Here is an 11,344-nt window from a genome sequence, read left to right on the forward strand (position 1 = left end):
GAGTGCTGCAAAGTTCTACAATACCTTCTACATGTCTTCTCTCCTAATTTATATGTTGTCTTCTTTACAATTGTGGCCAGGCCTTGCCAGAATAGAGGATTTTCCTAAGGATGTAAAAAGTTATGAATTTTATCTATGCTTGTAGTTACAGAATAGTTATGCAGAGTATGTCAAGGTTAATGACTCTTTTACAATGAGGATTTGCAAGGAGCTACAAGGATGTTTGGAGAGTAGGTTCATCCCAGAAGTGATGGCGACAATCAACTAGTTTGGTAGCTTTTTCATTCAATTCTCATCCTTTTCATATTTGTGTCTTATAACTTTCGAAAGATTTCCTCTAAAATTTCCTAGATACCCTAGCGACATGATCATGCTTGTAGAGATTGCGAGACAAGCTATTCAAGTGAATGTGTTGAGCACCAGTCTAAGGAAAAAGGGATATGAGTTCCCCATGAAGGTCAAGGCTTATAGTTGTGATTCTCTATCTGATGCTAAAAACATGCTCAAGGCATTCAAAACTAAGTACAAATTGGAGGAATATAAAGTTGTGAGGCCCATGTTCAACCCAAATGGGTATGCAAGGGATGTGCTTCAAATTGGGAGTGTGATCAAACATGGCACTACTCTAGAGGACTATTGGGAAGATTGCAGAGATGAATTGGAAAGTCATGATCATGTATTTGCCAAACTTATGGTGGAACAAATAAAAACATATGGCATTTTCCTCAATGTAGAAGGATTAGAAGATGATGGTCAAAATATGTACAACAATACATATATGACTAAATTAAGGGGAGTTCCTATCAGCTCCAAGCCATATGTGGATGTGGAGGAAAGTTTTGATATTATGACGGCAAGGATAATCAAGAGGACTGAAAAATGGGTCGAGTGGATAGCTAAAAAGAGCCAGAGTAAGGCTACAACCACTCTAGCCTCTCCATCTCAGAGTGCTACAGTGGGTGTAACCATAGCATCCACCCAAGGACTAGCTCAATCTATAGGCAGAGGTGATCAACCCCTAGAGAAGAATGTTCCTATAGCCCCAACATGCCTTGATGGTTCCCTACCAATTATAGGAACCCAAATTGACATAGAAGAGAAGAAAGTAGACGAGCCAAAAGATAGTGTTCCTACTCCTATCTCTTCCCACATGCTACTCTTGTTCCATCTCCATGCACTACTCCTATTCCTTCTTTGCATATCACTCCAATCCCATCCCCTCATCATAGCCTTGTACTATTAGCAAGCGCTTCCCTTTTGATACCAGGTGGTTCTCCCATATAGATAGTAGATTTGGGGGATGGAAAGAGTAGCACCAGTGAGTCAACTGAATCAGATGAAGAGACGAGGAAGACATTGGAGATGGAGATTGGCCAGGTTTCTTCCAGACTCATCTCCAAGGATTCAAAGAATCCTTTCTCTTCAACTACTGTGGCCATGAATTTGGAGAAGAAGAAGATGTTCAACATTGAACCACTCAGAACAACTTCCAAGGTGATATGAACTGACTCTTGGCTGGAAGATACTTTTGAGAGGAAAAGAAAGAGAAAAGATGAGGGTGCTTCTACAAAAGACATTGTGTCCCTCACGGTTCATTCTAGAACTACATTAGCAAAGGCTAAGAAGCAAAAGACTTTGTTCATACTTGGACAAGATCTAGAAACAGGGCACCTGAAAATGGAAATAAAAAAGCTGAACAAAGAAGGGCGAATTAAGGATATGACTCCTAAGGATTTTACTCTGCATTCAATAGACCTTGAGGAAGCCAGACATGACATAAAGGTTGGCTTGTGGAGATCGAGCAATGAAGTGATAGAAGGACAATTAGAGAGTCTCAAATTATCCAAGATCAAGATGAAGGAAAAATAGAAGAGTTGACTAAGTTTATTAGGTAGCTAGTCACTCCACTAGCAACTATTTCTAGAATATCTATGACTCAGACTCCTATTGCAGCCGAAGTGCAAGCTCTCATTTCCTAGCTCCAAGAAGATAGGCACTATGGCTAGATTGGTAGAGAATGGATTGAGAGACTCAAATTAGAAGGAGTTTCTCTCATTGATCAAATTCTAAATGTTATACTAAGATTGGAAATAGAAAAGGATAACATATTCTCTAATAGTAGCACTCTGGTCAGAGAAAGAGTCAAGTCTGATGAATTCCTCTCCCTCTTAAAGATGATTATGCAAATGAAAGCCAAAGAAATGGTCGAGGCCAAGATTCTAAAAAAGGAATGAACCTTTCTTTGAATGGTTCCAAAGTATGTAGTTCAAGCTTGAAATGATCCAAGAAGCTGAGAAAGGGCTCAGGGAGATAGAGGGTAAGATAAAGAAGCCCCGAGATAGAGGATTTGAATTGATGAGAGGGCTACACACTGACTCTCAAAAAAATGGTCAAGGAAAAGACCTAATTAGAGTGGAAGTGATGAAAAGCAACTTCTCAACCTACTTGGATAATTTTTCCACAGTGGCATCCAGTAGCTAGAACAAAATTGAAGAACTCTAGGCGCTTAGCGGATGGATACATGTGGCTACGATGGAGTTGTCAGATCAATTGAATAGTGTAAAAGAGTTGGCAAGGGAACATGCAAAATGGCTTTTGAGATTCATCAATATACACATGCCCAATAATGAGGAACTAATCCCAGTAATAGTTGCCGCCAAATCACATAGATTGAAAATAGAAAAAGGGAAGAAGCCTAAATGATTCATATGATGCCCTCTTTTTGTTTTCTTTGTAATTTTGTAATATGACAAACCAGCACCTTGCCATTTCTTACCCTCAAAAGATGAGCTGATTGAACTTCCATTGTAATAGTCATCTCAACAAAACTCTTTATGTATGAATCAAAAAGATTAATAAAAAGGGTGGCAAATTTTTGGTGTGAAGTACTTTTTTTTGCAGAGACAATTAAATGGTATTTTTTTTCAATCATTTTCTATTCCAGTAGGTATTATATTTAGTTTGTGTTTCCTTTTCATTTTACTAAGAACTAAGGAAGAATAGAGCTTCACTTCCCCTATTTCAAGGTCATGAATGAATGTGATAAGTATTGTTACCATTCATTTAGCAAAAAGATTATGTTAGTATTCCCAATTTGTTAGTTATATTTTAGATTTGAATTTGGCTTAGCTTAACATCAGTTGATTATGCCGATGGATTTATGGATTCATAAGATGTGTGGGTACATGAATCTGTTTCAGTATTGAGAAGTTTTCATCTGCCTAAGTTGGATTTAATTGAAGTCTAACTTAGTTATTCCTCTACTGTTCTTGGGTTAAGAACATACCCCAAAGTAGTTTAGGAAGAAATCAAAATTCATTGCAAATTTATTTCAGGGAGCTGTACCTACCAATTCAGAGGAAAGCTAAATTATCCACAAAGAGCTTTCCAACTATTTGTGATAAGATATTGTTCATAATTGGGCAATAAAGAGTAATAATCTAAAAGAACAAATTTGTTTACCAATAGATTTTTGGCGACTCTGCTGGGGAAACAAATAGTCACTTGATCAAAAAGCCTATGTTATGAGGGAAAATTGTACTACCTCATGAAAACATAATCCTAGTGCTCCAACCTAACCTTGGTTTTCACACTAGTAGAAATTTGCCAAATAAATGATTGCATGACTAACAAATTTAGTCACAAGACTAAAAATTTTAGTCACGTAACTAGAAGTGATCAAATCCTAGTAAGATTTTGCATTTTGTAAGTATAGGTGACTAAATAAATGACTACTCTAGTCATCTGATAAAATTATAATGTTAGACAAAGCTAAGTGACTAAATAAATAATCAAATAAATGACTAAACTATTGGTCACTAATAGTTAGTCACCCAAACAAATAACTAAATGAATAATTGATGAAATTTTTGTCATATTAATATGTTCTTAAACTTTTTTATAACTTTTATTACTCATTCATAAAAAAAATGTGTGATATTAATACACCATTATTATGATATTGCTATCAGGATTTAACTGTGTGATTTTTGAGTCGAACTCATTGACCCATGTTTCATGAGTAGTGATTTAACATGAATCCATCTCTCATGAGAATAAATGGAACACTTACAACTGATTGGATCTAGGTGATGCTCACAAGGGTGAAGCACCGAGACTTCCTAAGAGGTCACCCATCCCAGTACTACTCCAACCTGAGCATGCTTAACTACAAAGTTTCCTCCATGGTTAAACCCAAATTTTGCAACCCCATTTGCAAAACCTTCATCAAGTGTTTTGCCTTACGAACCATTCATTAGAAAGCCCCTTAAGCTCATCAATTGATAAGTAGGATATAATTTCCATAGCTAGTCAAATTGTTATATTGCTATCAGGATTTAATTCAATCAAACATCAATTTTGGAAAAATAAGAGCATTTAATCAATTATAAATCACTCCCCTTCCAATCAAATACGTCAATTTATAGAATTAAAAAGGGACTAAGGCAAGTATGTAATTTATACCACATGAGTGGCATGAACATTAAGAGAGGAGAATGTGCTTATTTGTGCGTATAGGTGATGCTCATAGGAGTGAAGGGTTTTGGTTGGTCCCCAATTTCTCCTCTTGTTGCTCCTGCTGATGCTTGGCCCCCTTCCACTAGGGATCCCAAGTGGTCTTTCCTGCGATTGGACTTAGCTATTTCTCCTCCCAAGGTAGAGGAAGACAAAGATTAAACTGATGCTACTACTAATGGGTGGGCTCCTCTTGAGCCACCCACTAACCCCACTGATGTATGTGGTTCTGATGATCGTGATAACCCCCCCTCGACTAACACTACTCTTGCAACCTGAGGGCTTCATATATGTTTATTTGATGAGTAGCTAGGTTTTTGAGCTCTCGATGGGTGATCCTTGTATCCCCAATCCCTTTTTTTGTGACTATGTAACTTAATATTTTTTTAATAAAAATAGACTATTCTCAATTTTTTTTAGATATTTGAACACATAAAATTGAACCTGTGTATGTAAACATGATCTATAATAAAGTTGATGATAAAACACAATTTATTTTGATTAAGACTTTGATGCTTAATTATAATAAACTAGAGATATTTACGCCGTAGGCGTTCCTTATTTTTGAATATGAGGAGCCAAATTCTCCATCCGATGGTCACAACTCGTGGAGAGACAATGACTTCCATCGAAAAGATCCGAGCCATTCAACCACATAAGAAATTGAGAGCGCAGGAATTAAAGCAGCCACTGGGTGACTGGACAGGCATGAGATAATCAAATTACGTTTTTCCTGCCGACTATATTGACTCAATTGACATTTGATTTTGTCGCTTGCTGAGTTTCCATTGCGTGTTGAAATGAAATCCCTGGGAGATTTGCACAATATCCAGTTTCCCCAGATTAGACGTCAATCATATGAGTATTCACAAGCATCCAACAAGCATCAATTTGTAATGAACGCACACAATGTAGCGATCTCTGTATTGCTCAAGTCCGGAACGCACGGTCCTCATTCGACAAGAAATAGAGGAATCTGTCTTCGGCGGGAAACCTGTGTGGAGTGTGGGACATCTTCTTCCTCAGGCCTTCTCCAATGATGACGTGCGGTAGTTGAGATTGAAAATAACTAGCAGCAAACAAACTTAACAGCAGGCGGGAGAAATGGCACTGAAGCAAGGCTGGAAAAACCTGGAATGTGGTAGTTACAACGCCACAAGCATTAACGCCTTCACTATAGCAGACAAGTTCCGTTGCTGAAGACACAGAAAATAATTGGGCGACATGGCGAACATTTAAGAAGAATTACTTGAAAAATTTAAGAAGTTGCAGTCTTCGGATGAGTTTGACAAAGAAGTTCTGTTAGAACAACATGAGAAATTGTTGAAGATTACTGGACAGATTGAATCGCAAGAGTACACAGAAAGGAAATTACGTCTTTAATAGGTGCAACAACGGGCAGGAAAGGAAGGAAATGGATGAATATATCTTCGTGGCCCAAAAACACAGTGGTATGTGGAAATCTGAAATCATCAAATAAATAATTTTGTTGTCATGATAATTTTAATCTTGTTAGGGTTTTATATTAGTTTATATCACGTTTTGTTTTGTCAATATGTTAAGACTTCTTTTTAATTTTGTTTCCGGATATGATAATATATCAGTTGTGGAGTGCCTACTCCTAAACGCTTTCCTTGTAGTCCTCAAAGTCGGAGGTTATATAATGCTAAGTTTATATGATCAACGGTGCAAGTCTTTGCTCAGAGGCCTTCGATGACCATGAAATTCATCGTCACCGTTGATTACTTGAAAGATAAAAGTTGCTACGTTGACCTTCGCGTGAAGTTGGAAACTTCAACATTGAATTCAATAGTGACGTCAAACTGCGGCAAGTGGAGATAGTGAGTGAAATGGTCCCTTATCCATAGATTAGGAAATTGACGTCGAATAATAGTAGTGAGCCAATTGCCAAGGGATCGATGGCGAACATTTCATCCGTTAGCCTAATAAGCATTTGTTAGCCACCTCTTCAATCAACACGAAGAGGATTTATCATAGTGGATTATAATGGTAGATCGCTCGCAACTCCCACCTGGTTATGGATTGGATTTTTCTGTTCGCTATATGCGCTGCCAGACATGTCTCTCATCAAAGTTACCGAGTGGCTGGGTCCACTTCACTCAATGCACGTGATTTTACAGTTAAGGAAGTTTTTGCCTCTGTTTTTTAATAACTTTATATTATTATCATTTGACGTTTCTTTCCTGAGTATGTCGATTCAATGACGTTCGTGCGCCACACCAATTTGTCAAACAATAAGCTAAGCTATATCTTCTCAACCGTAGTAGTCGGCTATAACTTCTACTTCTTATTTGATGATATAGGACTCGGGATTGGATACAATAAATGCAACGTAGAATTTGAAAAATCTTTTGTACGGGTGGATGTTACGATAAGCAGCAGATCATCATCCACTCGAAACACAAAAAGGTGTATATTAACCTACGCTTTGAATCGATTTAATGGTAGTCATTCTGTCTCCAGCATTTCCTACCGCTGGATGTAACTTTTAAATTATGCCTTTCATGTAGAGATATAAAGTGATTTATAGAGACAGATAAAGAGGGAGGGGTATAAGGATGAGAAATATAAAGTGCTGTATAGAGACAAATAAAGAGGGAGGGCTATAAGGATGAGAAAGATGGAGATATAATGTGTGTGTATGTACATGTATGTATGAGAGAGAGGGGGGAGATGAATTAGGAGAGGTATATGTAGAATAGAAAATGATTAGATTATGATAGAAGAGAAAATGGTCTAGATAGAGCCTGTGTGAGTGTATACACAAGAGGAGATATAGGGAAGAATAAGAGAGGCAGAGATAAAAATAGGGAGTGACATATATGTGTGCTTGTGTGTACACACAAACACACACACACACAAAAGAGATATATATATATATATATATATAGATAGATATATATATATATATATATATATATATATATATATATAGAGAGAGAGAGAGAGAGAGAGAGGTGTATAAGGATGAAAAGGATGGGGATATAATGTGTGTGTATGAGAGAAAGGGGGAGGGTGGAGATGAATTAGGAGAGGTATATGTAGGGAAGAAAATGATTATATGAAGATAGAAGAGAAAAGGGTCTAGATAGACCATGTGTGTGTTTGGGCACGCACGCACACACAAGAGGAGAGATAGGGAAGAATGAGGGAGGGAGAGATAGAAATAGGGAGTGAAAGTTTATATTACACTATTTATTTATTTATTTTGACTTACCTTTATCCCGCTAGGGTCAAACCAGCTAGAACGATCATGAAAAATATGGAAAGAAGAGAGCTCGATAGATTGCTCAACTATGAGCAGATTGACAAACATACACATATTATTTTCTGATTTAGAATATATTTTCCCTCTCTTAGTTCAAATTTCAAAAATGGTACTTAAGCTTTATTTTAGAAATTGCAAAACAAAAGCATGAATGAAATAGCACATTATTTAATGCTACAAAACTAGTGAAAAAATTCGGAGAAGACATGAAATTTGTGATAGAGTAAAATATTTCAAAGGCAAAATTTGCATCCGAAATTAGATTTAGATCAAGATAGAGTTATAAAAGTTTCAAAAAAAAAAAGAAATTCGTAAATAGAATTTATGCTAGGAAAGTAAATTTTAATGTTTATAATAATTTAATGGAAACAAAAATTCATTTTAAATGTACACTTATTATTAATTATATTACAATGCTGATTACTCCAAATGATATTTAAAAGATAATATAAATTTAAAAAATGGTATCTAGCAAAATGTAATTCATCAGCTTAAATGATTTGCAATCACATTTTAAAAATATTTAAATACATAATTTTTTGATATGTTATACTTGACACATATTGTGTGTGTGTGTATGTGTGAATTTGAGATAGAGATGGGCAAAGAGAGATAAATAGAGAAAGATGGGTAGAGAGAGAAATTGCAAAGAAGAGGGATATGATTTGTGGGAGGGGGAATGAAGATAGAGAGAGATGTGCAAAGGAAATGACATGAGAGAGTAAGAAGATAGAGAGTGGTATGGGGATGGAGATTGAAAAGAAGAGGGATATGCATATGAGAGGAAGAGATGAAGTGAGAGAGTGTGAATACAATATAGAGCGAGAGAGAAAGAGATGGGGAATAAACGTGGATATAGAGAAGTGGGATATGAGGAGAAAAAGATGGATTTGTAATGAGATAAGAGAAAGGAGTAGGTAGAGATGGTAGGGATAAATATAAATAGAGGAGATATAAGGTAATAATGTGTGTGTGAGAGAGAGTGACACACAAAGAGGGGGATAGAGAGGGAGATAATGGAGATGAAAATTATAAATATATAATGAAGAGAGAATGTGTGATATTATAGATAAAGATAGAGGTATAAAGAGATCTATACTGCTAGAAGATCATTCGGAAGCTCTTGATTCTAGCGTGTTGGGGAAAGATGGGAATTGGTACCATTCAAAGAAACGAAAACATCATCGCAGTGGTTGAGGGCCTAATACCCCTACTTCATGGAGCTAATTTCATATATCAACAGTTGAAATCATTTGATAGTAGTAGATGACCATCGAAGTCATTTGTGCCATTAAATGGGATAGACAATTTCAATGCTTTTTAAAAAGTAAATCCATATCACTGTTCTCAATGCTTATCCCCTAAACCATGTTCCCTCCTCCATGGATGTCTTCCCACTGCTCCATGTATGCAATCTGATGTGCTACAAAATATTAGGCCCACCATAGTTCACAAAATTTAGTATTTTGTGGAAGACCAATATAGAAAAAAAGCCCTCATCAAACCATGAAAATATACTCTTTTACTTCCAACATACTCTTTCACTTCACTTAAACTCTTTTCACTTACAAATCTATGGGTCTTTCTCTTACTTTATATGCTTGCTATGATAAGTTTTTCTCAACTTAAAATTTGGAGTAATGGTGGAATCAACAGGATCAGGGGCATTTGGAAATGTTTGGAAATAAGATGCAGCAGCAGCAGTAAAGGCATGTTCACACTTCAACTGGGTCTCAATGCCCTGTCAAGAGAGAATGTATAAAACTCCCATTGCTCAGAAAGAGTTACATAGATCCTCGACAAATTATATCAGCGATTGTATCTTTTACTTCAAAATTTCAAACTTTAAATAATTAAAGTTCTGGTTTGATTGTTTAGCTGATCAGTAAATTTTATCTAAGAATATAGACATTCGGTGTATTTTAGAATCCTTTGTAAGGACACCACTCTCTTTTTGTCACGTGGTTTCCTATTATTATCTTAGACTTATGATTCTCTATTACTCAGACCTACGCATTACGTATTCCATTCATACGCAAGTGTTCTTGCAAATATGTGTAAGTGAAATTGTGCTTATAATATGGCAACAAAGACGTTGACAAAGACAATTCATTTATGAGGAAGAAGATAAAGGTTGGAGTGGACAAAGGCTAGAAACAATTGAAGCATCATTTCAGATAATATTGGGAAAAAAATTATAGTTACAAATTTCCATTTCTAGCATTATTCATTTATTAATACAATAAGATAAAGAAAGTTACTAAAGACCCCTCACTTTCCATAATCTAGAGAGGGATAGTTATAGAAATCGATAAAGAGACAAACATATAGAAAGAAGATAGAGACAAACAAGTAAAGATGAGGAGAAGAGGAGATCTAGAGATGGAGGTAGAGACATACAAAAGATAGAGGGGAGGAGAGAGAAAGAGTGAAAAATAGAGATATACGAAAAGATGGATAAATATGTATTAGCAAAGAAAGAGAGAGATAGAGAAATAATGTGTTATGTATAGTAGAAATGAATATGGGACATATAGTGTTAATAAGATATGTATAAAGAGGAGGGTGGTGATAGATAGTGAGATATAATTAGAGTGAATATGTGACATAAAATTAATAACATATAGATGGAGAGGGAGAGGGAGAGGGATAAGGAAAGGGAGAGATAAAAAGATAGAGGTAGAGAGGGCAATAATGAGAGATTAAAAAGGTGTTAAGAGACAAGTGATAGAAAGATGAAGAGGGGGATAGATAGATATACATAGAGATTGGGTACATATGTAAAGAGAGGGGGTGAGAGGGGGGGTGTAAGGAGATGGAGATAAGGGAGGGAGATAGAAAGGATACATATGTAGGAAAGGGGAAGAGGTGAAAAGAGATAAGGATATAGAGACAAAGGAGGGAGAAAGAAAGCCTACATATGTAGGTAGAGGGGGTGGGGAGAGGTAAGGAGATAGACACAAAGTAGGGAGATAGAAAAGATATGTAGTTAGGGAGATAGGGTGGGGAAAGGTAAGGAGATACAGAGAAGGGAGAGAGATAGATTGGAAGAAAGAAGTATAGATAGATATGATACAATTTCTCGATGTTTGACTTAAATAAAATTTGAATAGTTAAATCCAAATCCTACTCTAAATAATATAGATTGAAGAATCGAATGTCTTCATATTAATTTAATTAATACTATATAGAAAATATTTGTAAAGGAGACACGAGGAAAGAATGAGAGTGAGAGACAAAGAAAGATGAAGATGGAGAGATGGAGAGAGATGGAGAGAGGGAGAGAGAGGGAGAATATAGAGGGAGTGGTGTAGAGGGAAGAGAATGAGAGAGTAAGGGGGCAGAAAGATGTGTGGAGATGGAGACTGAGAAGAACAAATAAAATGTCTCGTTTCTATTAGTTAAGAACAAATTTTACACCAAAATACGGCGTACCTATTGCACATTAAGGTGTGATTGCTAGTTATAAAACCCATTGAAAGTCTATTTAACCATAAGAATCATATTCTCTACCATGTAAACCTTGGGTGAACAAAAATA

Source organism: Cupressus sempervirens, chromosome 9, assembly GCF_028749045.1.
Source record: "Cupressus sempervirens isolate cs-2001-9-10 chromosome 9, ASM2874904v1, whole genome shotgun sequence".
Taxonomy (NCBI): Eukaryota; Viridiplantae; Streptophyta; class Pinopsida; order Cupressales; family Cupressaceae; genus Cupressus; species Cupressus sempervirens.